Consider the following 25,391-nt stretch of genomic DNA (forward strand, 5'->3'; position numbering starts at 1 on the left):
GTTTTTATCATTACATACCATACAGTGATTAATTGCTGTGATCTATGTGTACTGCAAGCCTTACCATCATTTATGTACAAAATAATTACAAAGTCTGTCAATCTCTGTATAATTTTACTAATTAAGGTTTCCATGGAAACCTTTAAGTTTACTCATGAAAAAGATGGGTAGTATGCCATTACACACATGGAAGCAGTAAAACTCTTTGATAGCAGAATCAATATCACCTTCCTGTGGTGGCGACTAGGTAATGAAGGTAGTGCGGTCAACTGATAAAAAGTCATGGTAAGCTATGCATAATGACAGACTTCTTAGATTTTCTTCCTACATAATATAATGGTTGCTTATTTTGAAATGATACTGGCCTGATGACTAACCATACAAGTTAAATCATTTGCTGCCATGGCTTTTGTGGCATCTATACATAAAATACATTTTTAGATTATGTCATTCTTTGAGGCGCTAATATAAGAAAGGATAAAAATTAGTACCATTGAAAATTCCTGTGGATTCTACTGTATTCCACTAGCATTCAATAATACCACTACAAGTTCCACTGACATTACTGGAGTATCAGTGGAATTCTAACAATAGGCCCAGAGGGCCTGTATCGCTCACCTGGTTTATTTGAGCAAACATCAAAATAATGTTTATGTTCCATTTGCTAATAGCTTTATTTGTTGATGTATGATTATATATAATTATGTTGTGGGGATCTCAACTGCCTCAAGATATAACCCAGAAACAAAGTCAAGATTCAAAATGATTGTATTTAATGAAACTATAAGTCCCTTAGGGTGGGGAAAGAACCCTGAGCCTATTTTCACATCAGGATTGTGTTCATCTATTGATGCCCAGCAAGGCTATATATGATTATGGGGTGGGGATCTGAATGGTTTCACAGATAAAACAAAGTAATAAGTCTCCAAGGGTTGGGAAAAACCCAAGGGAGAGGTGTCAGCCCCATTATTTGTATAAATTTGAATCCCAGCCTCCTAGGGATGTTACCACTGAAATATCAATGTCATACATCGCTTAGTTCCAGAGAAGAAGTCATTAACATCAATATTGCCAAATGGACCCTTTTTGGCTCTGCCCCTTAGGCCCCCAGGGGGGTCAGCCCCACCATTTGCACAATTTTGTATCCCTACCTCATAAGGATGCTACCAATCAAATATGAGCAATGTTCATAACTTAGTTTTAGACAAGTCGTTTATATATCTTTAGCCAAACTGAACCCTTTAGACCCACCCTTCAGCCCCCTGGGGTCAGCTAGACCATTCATAGTTTTTTTAATCCCCACCCCTAGGGATGCTACCAGTCAAATATGATAGATATATATCACTTTCTTCCAGACAATTAATTGTTTATATCAATTTTGCCAAATTGACCCCTTTTTGCCTCGCCCCTCAGGCCCCCAGGGGATCAGCCCCACCATTTGTATAATTTTGAATCCCTACCCAATAACGATGGTACCAGACAAATATGAGTGATATCCATTTCAAAGTTTCAGTGAAGAAGTTGTTTTTATCAATTGAGCCAAATTGACCCCTTTTGGCCCCGCCCCTAGGCCCCCGGGTGATCAGCCTCACCATATGAACAATTTTTAATCTCCACCCCATAACAATGCTACCAGACAAATATGAGTAATATCTATTGCTTAGTTTCAGAGAAGAAGTTGTTTACATCAATTGAGCCAAATTGACCCATTTTGGCCATGTCCCTCAGGCCCCCAAGGGGTCAGCCCCATCATTTGTACAATTTTGTATCCCTACCCCATAAGGATGCTACCAGTCAAATATGAGTGATATCTGTTGCTTAGTTCCAGAGAAGAAGTCGTTTATATCAATTAAGCCAAATTGACCCTTTTTGGCCCCACCCTCTGGCCCCTGGGAGTCAGCCCCATCATTTGTACAATTTTGAATCCCTACCCCATAAGGATAGTACCAGACAAATATGAGTGATATCCAAGGCTTAGTTCCAGAGAAGAAGTTGTTTATATCAATTAAGCCAAATTTACCCTTTTTGGCCCCGCCCCTCAGCCCCCAAGGGGATCAGCCCCACCATTTGAACAATTTCTAGTCCCGACCCCATAATGATCCTACCAGTCAAACTTTGTTCAATTCCAATCAGCGGTTATGAAGAAGAAGTCAATTGTTGATGGACGGACAGACGACAGGTGCCGGATGATGGACGCAGGCACCACGGTATGGCATAAGGTCACCTTGGTCCTTTCGGACTAGGTGAGCTAATAGCTGTGGAACACCGGTGGATTTCACTGGACAGTGGAAATACATATGGTTCAAACTTTCATGCAAAAAAATAAAATAAAAATGAAACAAAAAACTCATGGGACTTAACGGTCATCCGACTCTAAAGACCTTTAATTGTACTATTGAAGTATATACTCAGTAAGCAAGTATAGTGGTACTGTTGGCCACGGCAACCACCTTGGATTTCTGACTGACCCAAAAAAATAACACCGCTTAGTCAGGACCATATCAGTATAATTTTTGGCAAGTTTGAATCCCACTGGTGGAACTTAAGAAGAAGAAAAAGGTTGTGTTTAGAACAACCAGGATGGTGTAATCATGTTACAAAACGGCCACTAAGGCTGCCGTGTCGACATTTTCACTAGGCTGAAAAATAACAATACTTTGTTGACTGTCCTTCCTTAACATCCCTATCCATTTTCAGTTCAATGGCACCAGTGGAACTGGTGGAGAAGTTTAAAATGTGTTTTTCAAGATGGCAGTTATCTTGGATTTCAGGCTGACCCGAAAAATAAACACCTGGGTATCGTTTTACAAAGCTTCATAACTTACGAATTTTGCGTAAGTCAGATTTACGAATTACTAAGCATTTCACAAAAGTTTTGTAACTTACAAACGTTTGTAAGTTACGCAAAAACCTTGCGTAACTTTACTCCATTATCCCCCCTGTCGTAACTTAGAAAACAATTCCAAATTGTACGCAAGCAAGCTCTTTTGAACAAAAATGACATCGTACTCAATTACAAATTAGCATAAGAGAATGTGAGCAATTGTTCCAGGTGGAAACAGAGTTTTTGAATGTCAAGGAGGATGCAGGCAAAATACTTATTGACATGCAACTAATTGTAGGTATATTGGCAGACTGTGCCAATAGTTAGTCTATTTTAAGAGCATTACATACCGTATTTGACCTAATAAGGGCGCAGGGCACGGGTAATTGACGGCGGGGGCGCCCTTATTAAGGTTAGAAATTCCGAAGTTTTATGAAACAGACTATAGGCAGCACCAGGCAGTGTAAAGATCAAAGAATAAATATACGTTGAAATTTGAAACAGACTATAGCGAACTTCCCGCGAAATCCTTTTATTTGCTGTCTAGACAGAATTCTAGCACGTGCCGTCTTTCATTGACAACCTGTCACCTTGGCAAGATGAAAAGTTATGAAAATAGATTTAAACTGCAAGTAATTACATTTGCTAAAGAAAATGGCAACAGGAAAACGGCTAAGCATTTTCGTGTTGATAGAAAATGTGTTCAGCGGTGGCGAAAAAATGAGGAAAAAATCATCAATAGCGAAAAGAAAAGGAAAAAATTGACAGGTGGCGGAAGAAAAGTGCACAGTCTGGATATTGACATTAAATTGATGGAATGGCTCCAGGAACATCGCGAAAGCGGTGTTCGGGTTACTGGGAAGGTCCCAAAAAATAGAGGCGATTAGACTACATAGAGAAAACGGTTGTCAGTCTTTCAAAGCCTCAAGCAGATGATTTCGGTGCTTCAAAAAAAGACACAATATCAGTATGAGACGAACAACACACATTGCCCAAAAAAGTGTATCGGCTATAGATGACCGCATTGATTATTTCCTACGTTTCGTTAACAGAATGAGACGGTCTCGTAATTATGATTTAAAATGCATCGGCAATATGGATGAGACCCCCGTTTGGATGGAAATGCCAGGAAAATCTACCCTCGATATCAAAGGAAGAAAAAGTGTAAGCGTAATGTCTACGGGTCACGAGAAAGAAAGACTAACGGTAATGTTAGCAGCTTACGCGGATGGAACAAAAATGTCACCTTTCGTCTTGTTACCCAGAGATAAAACCCTACCGAAGACCGATATTCCTAGTGGAGTCATCGTGCACATGTGTGGTAGCGGTAAGAAATCATGGGCAGACGAAAACACAATTTCGCTGTGGCTGAAAACCGTGTGGGGCAGAAATAACACGGACAAGCGATTACTTGTATGGGACACGTTTAGAGGTCACCTCACAGAAAAGGTCAAAGATATTGCTAGGAAAAGATGTAATACTGATCTTGCCTACATTCCGGGTGGCTGTACAAGCAAGTTACAGCCTGCTGATGTATCGTGGAATAGACCTTTTAAATCGGCATCCGCTGAAAAGTATGACGAGTGGTTGTTCAACGGAGAAGTGAGCCTTACTGCACATGAAAATCGGCGGCCGCCATCCAAAAAAATCATTCTCCGATGGATCAAAGAATCTTGGATAAATATAACACCAGAAATTATTCGGAAATCATTTTAAAAATGTGGAATAACTAACGCGTTAGATGGAACTGAAGACGATATATTCATGGCAGAGTCGGAATCGGAAAATGAGGTGTTTGAAGGCTTCGATCAAGTTGATGTTGATGTTGCGCAAGCTGTTTATGAAAACACAAGTGCCGATGTGCATAATATACATTGAACTTTCTGAAAGCAGTGATGACTCCGACAGTGATATGAATGACGCTGATGATTACTACGACTGTGCCAGTCCTGGCCATTAGCCTTTATTTAAGTTTTTCCCGTGGTTGTGTTGCAGTTGATACGTTCAACGTTAATGACAATTTGTGAAGCGCTTGTGCGATTTAATTTTGTGATTTTAATTGGACAAATAAATCTGAAAATGGTAAGTGTATTATATATATTTTTTATTAATTCTGAACACCATAATCATGACGCCATATGCAGCCAAAGATTTTTTTCATGTAAAAAATGGGGGGCACCCTTATTAGGGCAGGCGCCCTTATTAGGTCAAATACGGTGTATCTGTGAGCAGTGGGCAAAATCTGTGAAAATTGCATTGTTACTGTTTGTTTTACCGGATGACAGACAATATCATATTGAAATTTTACAGAAAATTTGATCTTCTCTCAATAATACGATTGTTTTGATAGAACAAAAGGAAGTTTATAGTGTGGGTACGGGACTCGGGAAAAGGAGCGGCGTACAATTTTCACTTCAAAAGTGTCGTCTTTTTTACCTCCAATTTAGAGAGTGGTATAATTTTACCGGGAGAATGTATAATTTGACGTAAGATACGATAAAAGTTACGAACACCTTTGTGAAACGGTCTTACAAACTTCGTAAGTTTTGCATAACTTTTTCGTAAATATTTACAAACGTTGGTAAGTTACGAAGCTTTGTGAAATGATACCCTGGTCAGGACCATCTCAGGATCATTTCAGCTAAGTTTGAGCTGAATCCTACTAGTGAATCTTGAGAAGAAGTTTGATTGAAATGTGAAAAGATTATAAAAGGCAAGATGACAGATTCAGTATAATCTTCAATGATGGTAACTCCTAATGGATTGTCATGAATCGGCTGCCTATTCGATTATCTGGACAATGCTGTTCTAGCCTCTCCAAAGTGTGGGAAGAATATTTTTCATTACTCCTTCCTGTTACACAAATTATACAAATAAAATGAGAACATATCTATTCTGTATACATTGTGTAGTCTTTCTCATAAATCATATTCTCAATTTTCATTTCTCCCGATCTGAACTTTTAATCCAAGTAAAGGTGAATGGCACATCTGGTCCTCAGATGTGACCTTGAAACATAGAACTCAACAATTTGAATACTTCAACTTACAAACTGTGAATAAAAAACTGATGTGTTTGACATTAAAGTTTAACTGCATGATCCTCAAAGTTGCTTCTGTGATCAATAAGCGAAAAAAGCAAAGGAGTGTTTTCTCTAACATCAAATACAAATTTGACATACTGCAGAACCCTTACATTCCAAATGCTCAAAAGTTATTAATTCTTTTTTTGTTGAGTATACTTGCAATCATTTGGATAGAATTAAATATAGATCAATATTTTTGAAAGGGATAGGTCTACTCTTTACAATACTGTTAAAGGAATGACATCATTTATGTTGTCAGACTATATTCACTCGGAGTACACCCCCACACAAAAAAAATGACACTTCAGTACCTAGTGTTGGCACTTCTTGGAGGAATCCCTCAAGGATTCTCTTATGCATAGTATTTATTAGAATGTCAAATCACCTGAAGGGAATATTGTTCCATTCTTCTTTCAATGCTGTAATCAATGGGGTTTGGTTAGTTGGAGAGTTGACATTTTCTGATATGCAATGCAAATCATGTTCCAAAAGATGCTAAATGTCAGAGTTATATGGAGGCTATTAAGGTGGTTCTAGAGGCTGGACAATATTTGCTATGAGAAAATCATGGTAGACTCTAGCAACATGTAGCTGAGCATAGTCTTGCTGACAATTCTAAGAAGTAGAAAGTATGAAGGATTTCTCAGTATTAATGACATTGAGGTTTTGGTTCAGGGTACCATTTAGATAATATCTAAAATCACATGACAAAGGTGATTGTAAGCAACTCCTATTATGGTAGGAATGCCAGGTATGTACCTGACAGTAGAAAGTGAGAGTTTCAGGAAAATTGCTGTACTTGAAAGGCACTATTCGTACAAAAATGCCAGCTTAACGCACTGTTCCTGTATGGCTGGTCTGGAGTATGGACAGAATGGAAGCATTAATATATAATAGAGGACGACTCCATTTCTGTAACTTTGATGAACTGTGAATAATTCTGGATATGATTAAGACAATATTTAAGTACTGGATTAGTTAAGTGGATTTCCTATGGTTGTAAAAGGAATATATTTTATTTTATTTCAGCTTTGCTCAGAGATTTTCGTAAGATTAACTTGTTCTTTTCATCTAAACACTAGGTCAGACATGCATTTAATAATGTAGCTTAATGTGCTTAAAATGACGCTTATAGCAAGCTGAACTACTTATAACTATTAACTAATGAATGAAAAGCAAACATGTTATTGTAAGAGTAACGTCCCTTCATTTTGAAAGCGAATCTAGTTAGTTATCAGTGATTATTAATTAGCAGGTAGGTAAGAAATACTGTACATAGTTAATGATTATACTGTTATTGGTAAAAAGATATTTCACCAGTAAATTTGTGATTATTTTTGGTAGAATCATATGTTTAATATATAAAATTTTTGTGCACCCAATACACCATGCAATTTGCATGCCTATAAAGCTTTGCTTCATTTCATTTTGTTTCGTTTTGTTTTGCTTTTGTTTTGCACTTTACAAGAGTTAAAGAACAGAGTGAATATTGCGATAAATTTATTCTTACCTGTGTGTTGTTTTTACACCGATGAAGGGACACTTGGGCCTATATACAGTCTAATATTTTTTTCATTTTTTCAATGGTTCCTTTTTCATTTCGTTTCAATTCGTTTTGAAGTTTGAGCACTGCTAGCTTAGGGTCTACCATGAGTGTCTAAGGTATGCGATGCTGAGTGGGACGCTCATTATCTAACCCTGAGTGGCACGAAACTGTTGTGCTATGACCATCCATAAGTATTGCATTTGCTAAAGCCTTTTGAATTTGTGTTAAATGTATGTGGCACCTTTGATAATGGAGAAATCAAAATGTTTACATGCAACCTTAATGTGGCGCTTAACCCAAAGTCTCCACTGGAATGATTTGTTAAAAATGACCTTGCTTAGTCAGGTCATGTGATTCGGACTGACCTTGCTTAGTCAGGTCATGTGATGTGGACTGACCTTGCTTATTCAGGTCATGTGATGTGGACTGACCTTGCTGTGTCAGGTCATGTGATTCAGACTGACCTTGCTGTGTCAGGTCATGTGATTCAGACTGACCTTGCTTAGTCAGGTCATGTGATTCGGACTGACCTTGCTTAGTCAGGTCAAGTGATTTGAACTGCATGACCTTGCTTAGTCAGGTCATGTGATTCGGACTTAAGAAGCTTATAAAGCCAGGTAAATGTCTAGAAAGGTCATACATGCTATGTTTTACATTTTTATTACACACTAAGGTGTTGTGCAGGGGGAATTTTTATATGTTTATTTATTTACTTTTATTTGTCAAGTATAGTTTTGTAGCTGTTGTGTTGTTTCAATAGGTAACATTCCAGTCAGCATAAGGTAGACATATATCACGGAATCACTGCAGATAGCACCTGCACCTGTCGTCAATAACAGCTAATGTATATCCTTTATTAGACCACTATCCTTTATTAGACCACGTAAATGTTCGATCAGGTACTCAGGGGACCTTACATGTATACCATGTGTTTAACTTCCTGGTTTGAAAAAGAATGTGAAAATAGATAACAGCTCTATGGTAATCCCATGGTAATCTGTTAGTAGTGATGATCACCTCTTATGTAGTCTACATCTAAGAAGCTAAGGAATTATTTGTGTATAGGGTTGAAACTATGACAGTATGGGATGGGAGGTGTCACCGTGTGAAGGCAGTATTTATATGTTTTATAATCAGACGCAGAGAAAGAGAGGTGAAAATTGATTGATGTCTGATGTTAGACAGAAGACAGTCTGTTAAGAACATGGTGCTATTGTGAGATAGTGTAATATGTTGTAAAAGAAAGATAGGAATTCCAAATTTCAGTAAAACTCTAAGACAGACCGAGACCCATGAGGACAGGGAGGAGATAACTTCGGGAAATGTGGTCTGCTGTTCTCCAATAGGAGAGGCTGAGTTAGTAACAGATTGAATTCCATCGATACATCATCAGTTTATGTTTACCGAAATGAATAAAAGTTGGAACTGGAAAGGTGTGTCATATAATGGTTCGCCTGACCGTATACAAGCAAATATGTATACTGATTTAAGCAAGGTCAGTTGGTTACAACCAATATCATTACAGTGCAGACTTTGGGTTTATAGCCACATTAACGTCACAAAACAATTAAGACCTAGAGTGTTGACAATACATACTGTTTCTCACAAAAATTTCTTAAAAATGGCATCCACAGTGTAGAAATATATTAATTAACACAAATTAATGTTAAAAAAAAATAGAAATATGTTAATTAACACAAATTAATGATAAAAAAAAGAGTCCTAAAGATGATTGCTTAATCATAATACCAGAAGTCGCATTACAAAATATAAAGGCGGAGTATGATGGATTTCTTCAGTATACAATTAATTAATCATTTACTCTCAATTCAAAAACTAGAATGAGAAGCTCAAACTTTTGGAGGGTAATAATAGTGTAAAGTATGTAACATTTGGAGGGTGGTGAGTAGTGTAAAGTATGTAACTTTTGGAGGGTGGTAGTAGTGTTAAGTATATGTAACGTTTGGAGGGTGGTGAGTAGTGTTAAGTATATGTAACGTTTGGAGGGTGGTAATAGCAGTGTAAAGTATGTAACATTGGATGGTGGTAATAGTGTAAAGTATGTAACATTGGATGGTGGTAATAGTGTAAAGTATGTAACATTGGATGGTGGTAATAGTGTAAAGTATGTAACTTTGTGGAGGGTCGTGATAGTGTAAAGTAAGTAACTTTTGGAGGGTGGTGAAAGTGTAAAGTATGTAACTTTGTGGAGGGTCGTGATAGTGTAAAGTATGTAACCTTTGGTAGGGTGGTGATAGTGTAAAGTATGTAACTTTGGGGAGGGTGGTGATAGTGTAAAGTATGTAACTTTGGGGAGGGTGGTGATAGTGTAAAGTATGTAACTTTGGGGAGGGTGGTGATAGTGTAAAGTATGTAACTTTTGGAGGGTGGTGATAGTGTAAAGTATGTAACTTTGGGGAGGGTGGTGATAGTGTAAAGTATGTAACTTTTGGAGGGTGGTAATAGTGTAAAGCATGTCACATTTGGAGGGTGGTGATAGTGTAAAGTATGTAACTTTGTGGAGGGTGGTGATAGTGTAAAGTATGTAACTTTGGGGAGGGTGGTGATAGTGTTAAGTATGTAACTTTTGGAGGGTGGTGATAGTGTAAAGTATGTCACATTTGGAGGGTGGTGATAGTGTAAAGTAAGTAACTTTTGGAGGGTGGTGATAGTGTAAAGTATGTAACTTTTGGAGGGTGGTGAGTAGTGTAAAGTATGTAACTTTGTGGAGGGTGGTGATAGTGTAAAGTATGTAACTTTTGGAGGGTGGTGATAGTGTAAAGTATGTAACTTTTGGAGGGTGGTGATAGTGTAAAGTATGCAACTTTTCTGGAGGGTGGTGATAGTGTAAAGTATGTAACTTTTGGAGGTTGGTGATAGTGTAAAGTATGTAACTTTTCTGGAGGGTGGTGATATAGTGTAAAGTATGTAACTTTTCTGGAGGGTGGTGATAGTGTAAAGTATGTAACTTTTGGAGGTTGGTAATAGTGTAAAGCATGTCACATTTGGAGGGTGGTGATAGTGTAAAGTATGTAACTTTTGGAGGGTGGTAATAGTGTAAAGCATGTCACATTTGGAGGGTGGTGATAGTGTAAAGTATGTAACTTTGGGGAGGGTGGTGATAGTGTAAAGTATGTAACTTTGGGGAGGGTGGTGATAGTGTAAAGTATGTAACTTTTGGAGGGTGGTGATAGTGTAAAGTATGTAACTTTGGGGAGGGTGGTGATAGTGTAAAGTATGTAACTTTGGGGAGGGTGGTAATAGTGTAAAGCATGTCACATTTGGAGGGTGGTGATAGTGTAAAGTATGTAACTTTGTGGAGGGTGGTGATAGTGTAAAGTATGTAACTTTGGGGAGGGTGGTGATAGTGTTAAGTATGTAACTTTTGGAGGGTGGTGATAGTGTAAAGTATGTCACATTTGGAGGGTGGTGATAGTGTAAAGTAAGTAACTTTTGGAGGTTGGTGATAGTGTAAAGTATGTAACTTTTCTGGAGGGTGGTGAGTAGTGTAAAGTATGTAACTTTGTGGAGGGTGGTGATAGTGTAAAGTATGTAACTTTTGGAGGGTGGTGATAGTGTAAAGTATGTAACTTTTGGAGGGTGGTAATAGTGTAAAGTATGTAACTTTTGGAGGGTGGTGATAGTGTAAAGTATGCAACTTTTCTGGAGGGTGGTGATAGTGTAAAGTATGTAACTTTTGGAGGTTGGTGATAGTGTAAAGTATGTAACTTTTCTGGAGGGTGGTGATATAGTGTAAAGTATGTAACTTTTCTGGAGGGTGGTGATAGTGTAAAGTATGTAACTTTTGGAGGTTGGTAATAGTGTAAAGCATGTCACATTTGGAGGGTGGTGATAGTGTAAAGTATGTAACTTTTGGAGGGTGGTGATAGTGTAAAGTATGTAACTTTGTGGAGGGTGGTGATAGTGTAAAGTATGTAACTTTTGGAGGTTGGTGATAGTGTAAAGTATGTAACTTTTGGATGGTTGTAATAGTGTAAAGTATGTAACTTTTGGAGGTTGGTGATAGTGTAAAGTATGTAACTTTTGGAGGTTGGTGATAGTGTAAAGTATGTAACTTTGTGGAGGGTGGTGATATAGTGTAAAGTATGTAACTTTGGGGAGGGTGGTGATAGTGTAAAGTATGTAACTTTTGGAGGGTGGTAATAGTGTAAAGTATGTAACTTTTGGATGGTTGTAATAGTGTAAAGTATGTAACTTTGGGGAGGGTGGTGATAGTGTAAAGTATGTAACTTTTGGAGGTTGGTGATAGTGTAAAGTATGTAACTTTTGGATGGTTGTAATAGTGTAAAGTATGTAACTTTTGGAGGTTGGTGATAGTGTAAAGTATGTAACTTTTGGAGGTTGGTGATAGTGTAAAGTATGTAACTTTTGGAGGGTTGTAATAGTGTAAAGTATGTAACTTTGGGGAGGGTGGTGAAAGTGTAAAGTATGTAACATTTGGATGGTTGTAATAGTATAGTGTAAAGTATGTAACTTTTGGTATTGTTTAAAAATATGCACTCATATTCTTCTCTTCCATGGATCACATTTATTCTTTGTCTATGGTGGTATCTTTAAACAATAATTTTGTTTTTCCATTATTAGCAACATCAGGTATCCAGTATTTTAATTTCCAAAATGAAGCACAATGTTTATTCATATTCAATCATAAGCATACTATTGATTGAAATCTGCCATTTTTGTAGTGTATAAATAGGAGTTGTGAACTGTCAATGTGGCAATTACACAAGTGGATTTACGCTAAATACACTGAAGGCCATTCAGCCTCAAGAATTTCCCCTACATGGTATGGTTTTGTCATGCATGTGATGTTTATAGAACATTTGCAAAATAAAATTAGAGGCCCACCGGCCATAATAGACATCTGATAACATTACACCATATACCAGTGTAGCAAGTTGTGGAACTTGAAAAGATAATTGTTTAAGATAATGTTATTCAAGAAAACCATGATTGAACAATCATATTATGAAATGGCCAACATGACTACCATGTTAATCTTTTGACAAGGTGAAAAATGAGAGCATTTTGTCAGCTTTCTTTCATTAATATCACCAACAATTTTCAGATCTGTTGGCACCAATGGGACTGGAGAAGAGTTTAAAAGGTGAGTTTTTTTCAAAATAATGGCCATCTCAGAAAATATATACACTTAGCCAGAACCATCTCAGGATAATATCCCACAGGTGGAACTTGAAATATAAGAAAGCCATGTATAGTACAATCATGGTACAAAATGGCTGCTGAGGACGACATGTTGAACTTTTGACAAAGCCAAAAACATAAAAACACATTGTTGGCTTCCTTTCCTTAACATCCCGACCAATTTTCAGCACAATGCCACTAGGAGAACAAAAGTCTGTTTTTCAAGATAGCAGCTGTGGCAACCATCTTGGATTTCTAAAATGCTCTAAAAATCAGACCACTTCGTCAGCACAATCTCAGGACCATTCATGGCAAGCTTCAGATCAATCCCACTGAGATGGAACAAGAGAAGAAAATTGACAAGAGGCCCCCACTTTCATGCACTTTTTATATAAATATAGTAAAGTTTATCCACTCCCCAGGAGGAAACTTACGAACCAAGGGTTATGAATGTCACAGTTTTGATAAAGCACCTTATAAAGAAGAATATTTGTGGTCATGATTTTACAATATCTGGATCTTGAAAAGAAGATTTTTGAAATTTCTGTTAATTTGACCATTTTTAGTCCTGCCCCTCAGATGCCTTAGGAGTTGGGGGCGATCTAGTCCACAAATTTGGTTGCCCTTTGGCCAATGAAGTTTTCATTGAAATTAGTTCAGTGGTTTATGAGAAGAAATAAAAAATGTGAAATGTTAACAGCCGACAGACAGCGGACAACAGACAGTGGACAGGAGACAGCTGCGGACGGAACACAATGACTATATATAGATCATCCTGACCCTTTGGGTCAGATGACCTAAAAAGGTACATTGATCACAAATAACCCATACATGTACAGTTTACCTATCGATATCGCAAACTTAAACCCTGCAGAAATAGCCATGTTTACAGTATTCAGTACATAATATGACATTTGTCCCAACACGCCAAACAGGATATCAAACAAACCTGTATCTGACCGATTAATGATCTGATTTACCCACAACAGTTGATACAATATATATGTTATAACTGAAACCTATAAAGACAAATTAAATTGACTTAATTTGTATCAAATAACAACCAGTCACATTAGATTAATCTTTTATGTTTAAGTCCTACGATCCTAAAACCTTTTAGGGTTAAATTACTCTATCATGTTTGTATCATCATGGCCAGTTTTAAACACTCTGGCAATAATGACTTATTATCAATTGATTCCGAAAGTCTGATAATCAATCCTAAGTATCAGACCCATTCCCAGATCCTTATTTAAAGTTGAAAGTAAACCAGTTCTCACTGTGATTAATATGCTGTTTCTATCTCACTAAAATGTAAATTATTTATACCTACATTAACAATGTTACAGAGAAACTACATGGGTGTGACAAAGCATGAAAAACTACAAATTTGGTTGAATACTTACATCTCATCAAGCTTTAACATTATAGCAGAGAAAGTGGTAAACTTGTAATATATGATATAGCTTTATACTCGGCAATAACAGATATCAAGTGTAATGTTTCTGTAAAACGTCTATTTAGGGGATAGTACGTTGTTTTGAGTGGCTATACTGACGATTAGAACATGAAATTTGGTTTGAACTCGAGATCGATAGGTCGAGAGTTTAAACCAAATTTCATGTACTAATCGCTAGTATAGTCATGAAAACAATGTACTATCCCCATTCTGACACGTTTACTGGTATTAAAATATATATAGAAATATTGTTTTACTTCGCTACAAATACGCTGTTAAGTAAGAAGCTTTCAAAGTCGTTCAATTGGCCACGCCCATACTGGCGAGAGTTCGACCTGTACGTTGACAAAGCGGTGTATTTGGATTGTTGTGAAAGTCCTGTTACAGAAGATTTAACGACATATTTGGATTTACTCTGCAGTATGCACAACGAAATGTGCGTTTTGACAAAGTCAGTGTTGATGTGTTTCTATAGGCCCAACCGTTATGTGAAATTTTGTGAACTTGTTCCATTGCATTTCGGATTTAACTTGGCTAGATGACTACACATGGACGGAATGAACGTTTCAATCAACAAGAGGCCCAGAGGGCCTGTATTGCTGACCTGGATTTCATGAGATATGAAACAAGAATGATGATTAAGTATATTTGTCACTGGTATTGCTATGTCATTGTATCATAGGCATTTTATATGGGTACGTGAGGATTTGATGTCAAAAAATGCATTAATCCATGAAATAAAATTAACTTTTGGCACAACCCCATAGGGATGCTACCACACAAATGTGAGTGATATCCATTGCTTAGTTTCAGAAAAGAAGTTGTTGAAACCAATTGACCCCTTTTGACTCCGCCTTCTGCACCCCGGGGGGAGTGGAGGTCAGTTCCTTCCTTTATAAAATTTTCAATCCCTACCCAAAAGGATGCTACCAGGCAAATATGAGCTGTTTCAGAGAAGAAGTTGTTCATATCAATTTAGCCAAATTAACCCCTTTTGGCCCCACCCCTCAGCCCCCTGATGGGTCGGCCCCATTATTTGTACAATTTTGAATCCCTACCCCAGGGGGGTGCTACCAGGCAAATATTAGATATCCATTGCTTAATTTCAGAGAAAAAAATGTTTACTTATCAATTCTGCCAAAATGACCCCTTTTGGCCCCGCCTCTTAACTCCCTGGGGGGTCAGCCCTGTCATTTGTACAATTTTAAATCCCTACCCTAGGGGGGTGCTACCAGGCAAATATGAGTGATATCCATTGAATCCCTACCCCAGGGGGGTGCTACCAGGCAAATATGAGCGATATCCATTGCTTAGTTTCAGAGAAGAAATTGTTTATATCAATTCAGCCAAAATGACCCCTTTTGGCCCCGCCTCTTAGCTCCCTGGGGGTCAGCCCTGTCATTTGTACAATTTTGAATCCCTACCCCAGGGGGGTGCGACCAGGCAAATATGAGCGATATCCATTGAATCCCTACCCCAGGGGGGTGCTACCAGGCAAATATGAGCGATATCCATTGCTTTATTTCAGAGAAGAAATTGTTTATATCAATTCAGCCAAATTAACCCCTTTTGGCCCCACCCCTCAGCCCCCTGGGAGGTCAGCCCCACCATTTGTGCAATTTTGAATCCTAACCCCAAAAGGATGCTACCAGGCAATTATGAGCAATATATCCATTGCTCGGTTTCAGAGAAGAAGTCGCTTATATCAATATAGCCCAATTGACCACATTTGGCCCTGCTCCTCAGGCCCCTGGGGGGTCAGCTCCATCATTTGTACAATTTTGAATCCCCACCCAATGGTGATGCTACCGTTTCTAGTTTAAGGTTATCAGAAATCAATTTCTGTTTCCAAAATCATTTCAGGCTTATCATTAATCAGAAATTAATACAAACATCTGTACTGCAACTTCAACTGATTAGCAGTGACGAGATTACCTAATCATCAACTGATCTGATAATAGACCGTAATATCTTGCATTTGATTATAGGTAGATTAATATTTTCTTTTTATTCTCTTCTCAAATGATGTATAGAGAAAACATATTTACAATATAATATATATATTAATGATACATTAAGCAGTCTGTTTCAAAACATAACATTGACATTATTACCAAGGAGGACAAATTATGTTATCAATTATTCTGATAAAAGTACACATTTTGATTAGTGTTTTAACATTAGTTGTATTCATCAGTTCATTAAATTTAATAATATTTGGTCTAGATAAAAACATTTCATAGCCTTCTTAACATACATAAATCATAATGATGTCCATCATAGACACATTTTATTCATATAAGCTAAGGATATAAGTTCAGCATTTTTGATTAATAAAATAAACTTGAGAGTTTATTCCTTTATTATGAAATTTCAACAGAATTTTGTGATCAATTATTAATCTGTACGTCGGTAGTCCTTTCCCAGAATAACCAATAACTGATTATGGATTTACAACTAACATCCCTTCGTTACAGCTTTGTCACTCATAAGGAATTTCATAGTCGATTAATTGAAATGGGTTGTGTACTGATTTTCGATAATTATTAATCATCTGACATAATGCTTAGCATTACATAACAAAAGGATAAAAATCCTTGCTCAGTAACCAATCATCAAAACAGACCTTTGAATGTTAAACCAGATCTTGTGTAGTTTGGGTACAGATATTTCATATATAGTACAAGTACGTGTAATTTCTACACTTTTGGACTGGGCCCCTGTAGCTGGGGTGTCCCTGAGGCCCTTTGAAATATGGAATTTCCCTCTGCTGTTTTTGTTCAAACTATACAAACTGGGACATTTTACTTTCCAGGAGTTACAGAAACGAAAGTATCACTATGTACTGTGCATGACAAGATCAGTCAGGTAGAATATTGAAGCACACCACCATAATCAAAGCAGCATTTCTATATGATGGATTTACTTTAACAAGAATTGAGTTAGACTTCATTTTTGACAAGTCTTTTTACAAATACCATTGGGAAAAGTAACCAAGCATATTGAAAAAAAGGCTAACTTTTTGATGATGAGAATCGCAGTCCCAAAAACGGCAAAAAATCGCAGTCCCAAAAACGGCAAAAAATCGCAGTCCCAAAAACGGCAAAAATTACACTAAGTGGTGGTGGGCCGGTAATCGAAAATAATAGCAAATTAGTCAAAAAATAAAAATAAAATAAAACAGATCATGGATGACAATTTTGAAAAGGCAACGGTTTGGCATATATTTGTAATGGTACCGAACCAAGAAAAACTTGATCTTATATTCTACTGATATATTTATTGGTCGTTTACAAGAGATTAAGGAGATTTAAATATATTTACGACCATTACTAGTAGCTTTACTGATAACAAGGCTAAGACATGTAATACTGTACTTGTGATGTACACCTATTTTCTACAAAAGTGGCAATTCTGTGCCGAAATTATAATTGACAATCAATCGATTTTGTGTTCTGATTATTGATTCTGAAAGTGAAACTGATTCCCATCTCTTAGTACTTTACTACCAGGTATTCAAATCTAAACTTAAACAGAAAGTTTGATCTTACAATGTAGATCTGAATCCAAAGCCAAGAGTATAATAAACTGGGTGATATTCTACTGAGGATGTATTTATTTAACTATCTATTTTTTACAATAATTAACTTCTTTTGTTAATTTCTTGGCATCAAACTCTTTACTAGCTTAGTTAAGGTTCAGAGCCTCACTGAACCATTTGGTTTGTATATATACAATGTATCTAATCGTTTTTCAATTTTGTCATATTTTTAATTTTGTTTAAGTCTAAATATAGGTTGTATGTTCCATGAAATTTGGACTGGTTGACAACTTGACAAGAGGAGTGTAAAAACAAACAGGCTATCATGAACAGCTAGTTGATAATCACAGGTTCAGATCTAGTATTGCAGTGATTTCAGTTGAAAAGATTTTTTATAGATTTGCTTGTAAAATAACTATTTGTGCTAATTGTGAAACAGCTTCACTGCAGAAAATCAATAGAATTTACATCAGAATTCAAACCATTCAATTATACAGATAGCTCCAAGTACAGCATCAAAGGTTTACTGATACTAATCGAGGGGCTATCTAATGTAAATCAATTGATTCATTAACAGAGGTCGAAGGAAGACAAAAATGCATGACCTACCTTTCCCCATCCTTTTCTTTTTCGTCGATCCATTGTCCTTGCCAAATAATGTCGTTTTAAGAAAGGTTGTTGTCGCAGCACTGCTCTCGGTATGGATAACGGGTGCCAACAGCTGATTGCCAAAGTATATGGTAACTGGATTAGTATTGGAATTCAAATATATCTAATATTGCTAAACGCAAGGCGGTTGTGTTAATTCGAGTCTATAATCTTCATATATAAAGCTGTTGCTTCCTCTAAAAGAACTCTTTACTCAATAATAGCCAATGTCATCTTAAAAACCTGTCATCAAATCCATTGGATTTGTTTAGCACTATACTCCCTCGCCGAGGAATGATACGGGTTGTTTACATGGATCGTCAGCGAGCATGTCATTTCTGTCGGCTCTGTACCATTCTGTGTAGGTTCGTCTGCTGTGCTGATTATGCCCGTAACGTCACGTGCCTTGCCAATCAATTATGAAGCTAAGCAGAAGTAGTGTTCTGGCTACAGGTAACACCAGCCTCCAACAAATGCTAGCTCCTAGTTTTGTGTCTATCAACTCTCGATCCACTTCCTAAACAAATCGATTTTCTTGTGAGAAAGTTGTAAGAGTTATTTCCCTTTATTGCTGCAGAGGCAAGTGTTTGGCGGGAAAGATGCACGATAACATTGGCGCTTGGTAACAGTAACATTAGTTTGTTATACTCTGATTTCATTTCAAGAATATGTATTACTCAAATGCATTCAACTTGTAACTATGACGTCATGTTTCCCTTTTATTAAATGCATTTTCAGATTTTTTTTTTTTTTTTTTTGGAGGGGGGGGGGGGGGGGGGGGGGAGGGCTAGATTAAAATCCGATAGAAATGACACCCCGATGTTCATTATAAGGAGTGTCATTTTTACCGAATTTTAATCTAACCTCCTAAAATATCTGAATATGTACTGTACACTAGGGTTGGTAAAAAAAAACACGTAGACTGTAACAAATCCTCGGGTCCCTGTGATAAGTCTGTGCACGTAAGACATTCGCGTTGTGTAGCAGGTTTATCAATTCAGTTAAGCATGTATCAAAATAAACAATTATACAAGAGAAAAAACGAATTAGCTTTTTCATTCACCTACGCACAATAGTACATGGCTGTCCTGTAATACATGAATGTATTGTAATGTCTGTACTGTAATAAATCAGTTATATATATAACTTACTTACAATCGGCACGTGATACTGTCAAAGTAGAGGTATAAATTACATAGAGTAAGCCTATAGTAATAGATAACACGTATAGGTGTACGTCCTTGGTCGTCGGGTTTCAACGCGTTTTAAGTTACATTCCTTCGTTTCAATAAAGTGTATGTCGCCCAAATGAAACCTTATAGGAAATCTGTAATTTTCCAAAGTAGTAAAAATTATAAAAAAAAAATTGGGGGGGGGGGGGGGGGGGGGGGGGGGGGGGGGGGGGGCTAGATTAAATTAATACATTAGTTTTACTCTCAAAGGAAACCAAAGTGCTTCAAGTATCAAATCGTAAAAATTCTCAATTCGACCCGAAGTATTACTAGTTACCGCAAAGGCAGACGGTATTTGTGTACGAAACGTCATTTTTTCTGTACATTTCGGCGTTAATTTCATTACTGGTGGGCATACTCATATAATCATCATTCGGGCATAGATTATACTGACCGTAGGCCGGTGTTTTTTCTCCGGGTACTCCGGCTTTCCTTCACTTCCACCAGGCACGTACTTAAATGACCCTGTCTCTTAATAGGACGTTAAACAAAATAAACCAAATAAACCAAATTCTTCCTCTCTCTGAATGCACTTTTCAGTTACTGATATCGCGTTGCTGTGGATGTGTATACCCATACGATTCAGTATAAAAGACGTACAAATGTGAAAGCACACATTCAAACCAGGTCAAATAATGCGTAAAACAAGTAGTTTTCTGACTTATTAAAGGAACTATATGGTTAAAAAACACTATGAGAAAAGGATATTAAATGTTATATTTTCTATGAATATGTTACAAAACTAACACTTTCTGTTAATTACAAAAATTTAAAGTCGCTGCAACCATTTATGATAGATATATAAAAAATAAAGAATGTAATTTATATAAAGTTGGCGGTGTTGGCGCGTGTAACGCTTAATTATTGATATATCTTATTATTCAAAGGCCGAATTCTACAATTCCTGAGGTTGAAATCTAAGGTAATAGTCCCTTTAATCTATGACACTTCAGTTGGTTAAAGTGACTAAAGCTATGGAAATAAAAGACAGGGGAGATGTGAACCAGGGGTTTGGCACGAATTCCCAACCCACAGTCATATATATGTATAACTATTCGTGCCAAATCCATGTAGGTGTACTAACATCACAATGGGCGGAGTCACGGAATCGTTATTCAATAAATTTTCAAAATTTGGATATAGAATGTTTTAATGTGTATAATGAGATAAACAGACCTATCTCACAAAACGAGATTATCAAAACTCCTACATATCATTATTTTCGAGTTTCATACATACATACATACATACATACATACAAATGTACATACATACATACATACATACATACATACATACATACATACATACATACATACATACATACATACATACATACATACATACATACATACATACATGCATGCATGCATACAGGCAGGCAGGTAGGCAGGCAGATCTTGACATTTCTATGACTGAAAAAAAAAAATACTGTTAGAAAATGATATCAGGACCTTTTCTTGTTTACAAAAATTTAAAGTGTCCCGGTTTCGTCGGCACGTCAGTGGAGCATAATGTTGTTTACAAAACTAAACAAGTGTAGAATTGTACGGTATAGGATCGGGTATCGCTATATCTTAGACCCATGACCCATTTCACAATTTATAAAAATGAAATTACCTTTTAATGAGTATGAAATCTACAGTTATAGTCGCTTTAATCACGGACTTCATGATTCGATTGGAAAATAAATTGAAATAATATTTATGTAAAGGACTGAATGATTAATCCGATTGTCTGTTTTAATTTGAAAGTTGAAATCTATTCTGACGGAATGCTAATTTAAGCTCATAAAATATTTAATATTTCTTACTACGCGGGATATATTCAAACAAATACGCTATAATTATTTATCAGGATATTCTGAAATCGATGAGGTCTGCCAAGCGTACAACAAGGTTCCACGTGGTTGATTTCTCAGTATAGTATAAATAATGAAGTAGCAACTTGGATCGAAGCCTCAAAAGGAAAAGTAAAAGAAAGTGTTCGTGGACGGACATTAATCCACCCATTCATCTATCCCTCCATCCAACCCTCCGTTTCTCTACTCGTCCATCCGTCTCTCAACCCATCCATCCACCCACCCTCCACGCCTTGTGTTGCTATGCTATACATGTATGTACATTATTTATAGAAATATACATGATTTGCATGATGTCATCCCGGTATGATGTCAGTCCGGTATATGATATCAGCCCGGTATATATATGATGTCAGTCCGGTATGATGTCAGTCCGGTATATGTTGTCAGTCCGGTATATGTTGTCAGTCCGGTATATGATGTCAGCTCGGCGGTAAATGATGTCAGTCCGGTATATGATGTCAGCCCCGTATATGATATCAGCCCGGTATATGATGTCAGCTCGGCGGTAAATGATGTCAGTCTGGTATATGATGTCAGTCCGGTATGATGTCAGCTCGGTATATGATGTCAGTCCGGTATATGATGTCAGTTCGGTATATGATGTCAGTCCGGTGTATGATGTCAGTCCGGTATATGATGTCAGTCCGGTATATGATGTCAGCTCGGCGGTAAATGATGTCAGTCCGGTATATGATGTCAGCCCAGTATATGATGTCAGTCCGGTATATAATGTCAGTCCGGTATATGATGTCAGCCCGGTATATGATGTCAGTCCGGTATATGATGTCAGTCCGGTATATATATGATGTCAGTCTGGTGTATGATATCAGTCCGGTATATGATGTCAGTCCGGTGTATGATGTCAGTCCGGTGTATGATGTCAGTCCGGTATATAATGTCAGTCCGGTATATAATGCCAGTCCGGTATATGATGTCAGTACGGTATATGATGTCAGTCCGGTATATGATGTCAGTCCGGTATATGATGTCAGTACGGTATATGTCAGTCTGGTGTATGATGTCAGTCCGGTATATGATGTCAGTCCGGTATATGATGTCAGTACGGTATATGTCAGTCCGGTATATGATATCAGTCCGGTATATGATGTCAGTTCAGTATATGATGTCAGTCCGGTATATGATGTCAGTCCGGTATGATGTCAGCCCGGTATATGATATCAGTCCGGTATATGATGTCAGTCCGGTGTATGGTGTCAGTCCGGTATATGATGCCAGTCCGGTATATGATGTCAGTCCGGTATTTGATGTCAGCTCGGTGGTTTATGATGTCAGTACGGTATATGATGTCAGTCCGGTGTATGATGTCAGTCCGGTATAAGATGCCAGCTCGGTGGTTTATGATGTCAGTCCGGTATATGATGCCAGTCCGGTATATGATGTCAGTCCGGTATTTGATGTCAGCTCGGTGGTTTATGATGTCAGTACGGTATATGATGTCAGGGATCATTGACCACGTGGCTTGTAAACAAAGAATAGGATATCTATGTGGAAACTTCTTTTTGTTGATGTAATGTGTATCAAAATATTGTTAGTGTATAACTCAAGAAAGCTTAAACAAGTTCCCGAATGTGGTTAAATCGAAAATCATAGTGTGTTTAATTCACTAAGGAATATGTCATTTTGAACTCTTGTTTGATATACCTTGTGTAGAGAAATATTACCTATACGATCTTATTACAAATCTCCGTAAAACATAAATATGTTTTTCGGCATAGCCGTATAATATTCTTTTGGCCCGGATATGACGCGACAAGTGGCGTTACTGGTCAAGATGAAGTATGTGATTGGTCAATGTAGCGGTAAATGAAAAATGCAGGTATGCAGTTAAAAACGAAATAAAGTCAAGATTGATTGCAAGCTGAATAAGTGGATGTATCTTTTCAAATAATACATAAATAAAATAGTATTCCTGATTCAAATGCAGTCTTATTACCACCAAAAATCATTCAAACTGATATAATTGTGTTTTCTGTGCTGAAACACATTAGTTCGTTCATTTATTTCACAAGCAGCTTTATGTTATAACCACCAGCATTAAAACTATGCCGTTTATCTTTTTTAAAGATATTTCTTGTTCGTTATATCACGGACTTCTATTATAATATCCAATAAAAACCGTGGTCATATGAAGTAATTAACTGATTTATAGCAACGCTATTACATATGATTAAACACAAGTGACCTACTATAAACTTTATTTCATTCATAATTCAACAATAAGCTCATAACAACACATAGAAGAGAACGAAAGAATAAGATTCGGAAACAAGTTGAAGTAACTTAATTAATCAGTTAATCCGTTTCCTGAAGTGAGTTTCACCCTAGTACGACTGTAGGCTACGCCGACAACCAAAACGAGGAAATCATCGTTTTTCAAAGAATTTGGTTTGGTTTGGTTTTATTTAGGAAGGGGGAGGGGTAAGTGTAAAGTGTATTCCAGAAGAAGGTATTCCATTATCTTAAAAGAAGACAAGAGGTTCGGCACAAGATATGAACCGCCCTCTCCCAAACTAAAGAAGGTACACGACATACGTTTCTATAGATTTCTGTTATTGTTTTTCATTTTGTGGCTTTATATAGATATTAAACAAAGGTTAGATTAGACACCATGACAATTCTCTCTACTCCCAGTTGTTTATACTTTTTAACTTGTCGTATTTAGATTTGACACCAAGACAATTCTCTCTACTCCAGTTGTTTACTTTCTAACTTGTCGTATTTGGACCAGACACCGTGACAATTATCTCTACTTTAGTTGTTTACTTTCTAACTTGTCGTATTTGGACCAGACACAATGACAATTATCTCGGCTCCCAGTTGCTTGATCAATTGTATGACTATATAAAAAAGCGCTTTAAAGTTGAGGCTCTACTAGATAAATATGAATATGCCCTGAAAGATTTTATGAAAATAAATGATGATATTTTTATTAGAAATTAAATCAATAATCATGTTCGCATAAACATAGCCAAGTTTCGAAGCTTTACAGAGGTTGATCTTTAAAATGTTCTCGCCCAAAACCGTGACTGTCTAACCAAGGTAACCTGGTATTCCGCTGTGATTTCCTTGTTTTGTAAAGTTGATAATTTCAGTTGTTGTAGTATTTCTGTAACGCATCCTTCATCCCCACTTGTATAATCTCCAGTAATTAGGCGGGCTGCTCTCCTTTGTATTCCTTCCGGATTTTCGATGGCTTTTTTAAGGAGTCCCAGATAATACTGACATAGGCCATAGTTGATCTAAAGAGTGATAAGTATGCTGTTTTCTTGCACTCTTTTGGACAGTTTTTTAGAGTGTATATATATATATTGCGACAACATAAAAATGTAAAGTATTGGGCATACGATACATTGCGTAATATTTATTTTCATGCCAGTCTCCGCTATATTGATAAGGTTATGTATTTGTTTCATAATTTGTATAATAGTAATAGAGCTGGCAGCAGAGGAAATTGAAATACCATGTTTCCTCAAGCTTTCAGATATGTATCCTGTTTGTTTTATTACAAACTTAATACTTATATTTAATGGCGTTGATATTGCCAGAGACATATATAGATCTATATATGTCTCTGATATTGCCTCTGTTAATTGTCTAATTTGTTTAATTTCGGTACAGAATGTCATTGAAATTATTGTAATAACTTGTAATTCATTGTAAATTATTGAAAACACTTGTATTACTGCCATTGCGAGTCACTGTACATGTATTGATATTGCTAATGTAGGCAAAATACTTTCTTTACGAATATGAATGTATATCAAAATAATTCTGAGCAGTACACTATATAATGTCATGTATCATAGCTGAGGGTTTATTTATTTATTTATTTATTTATAGGTTTTACGTCCGCTATTACGGCCTTACGGCCTTTCAGCTGACGAGCAGCTGAGGGGAGATAACTCGAGTTATATAAGCAAACTGAATTTGAGTCAAGCAGCGAGAACCTTTGGTGAAAAATAAATAGGAAGTTCCAGTTAGAGCATGCGCATTTCTAGACTATTC

At 36.9% G+C, this 25,391-nt stretch overlaps 1 protein-coding gene across 3 annotated transcripts in view; it reads right to left on the reverse strand.

Moving 5' to 3' along the window:
* LOC117339516 (serine/threonine-protein kinase 32B-like) overlaps window positions 1-18,792 on the reverse strand; it is a 155,268-nt gene extending 136,476 nt beyond the window's left edge. For all 3 annotated transcript variants that reach the window (XM_033901164.1, XM_033901166.1, XM_033901165.1), the window contains exon 1: window positions 18,231-18,792. The gene's annotated coding sequence lies outside the window, so the exon portion shown is untranslated. The remainder of the gene's footprint in view (window positions 1-18,230) is intronic.
* Window positions 18,793-25,391: the final 6,599 nt, after the last annotated feature.

This window comes from Pecten maximus, chromosome 12, assembly GCF_902652985.1.
Source record: "Pecten maximus chromosome 12, xPecMax1.1, whole genome shotgun sequence".
Classification (NCBI taxonomy): Eukaryota; Metazoa; Mollusca; class Bivalvia; order Pectinida; family Pectinidae; genus Pecten; species Pecten maximus.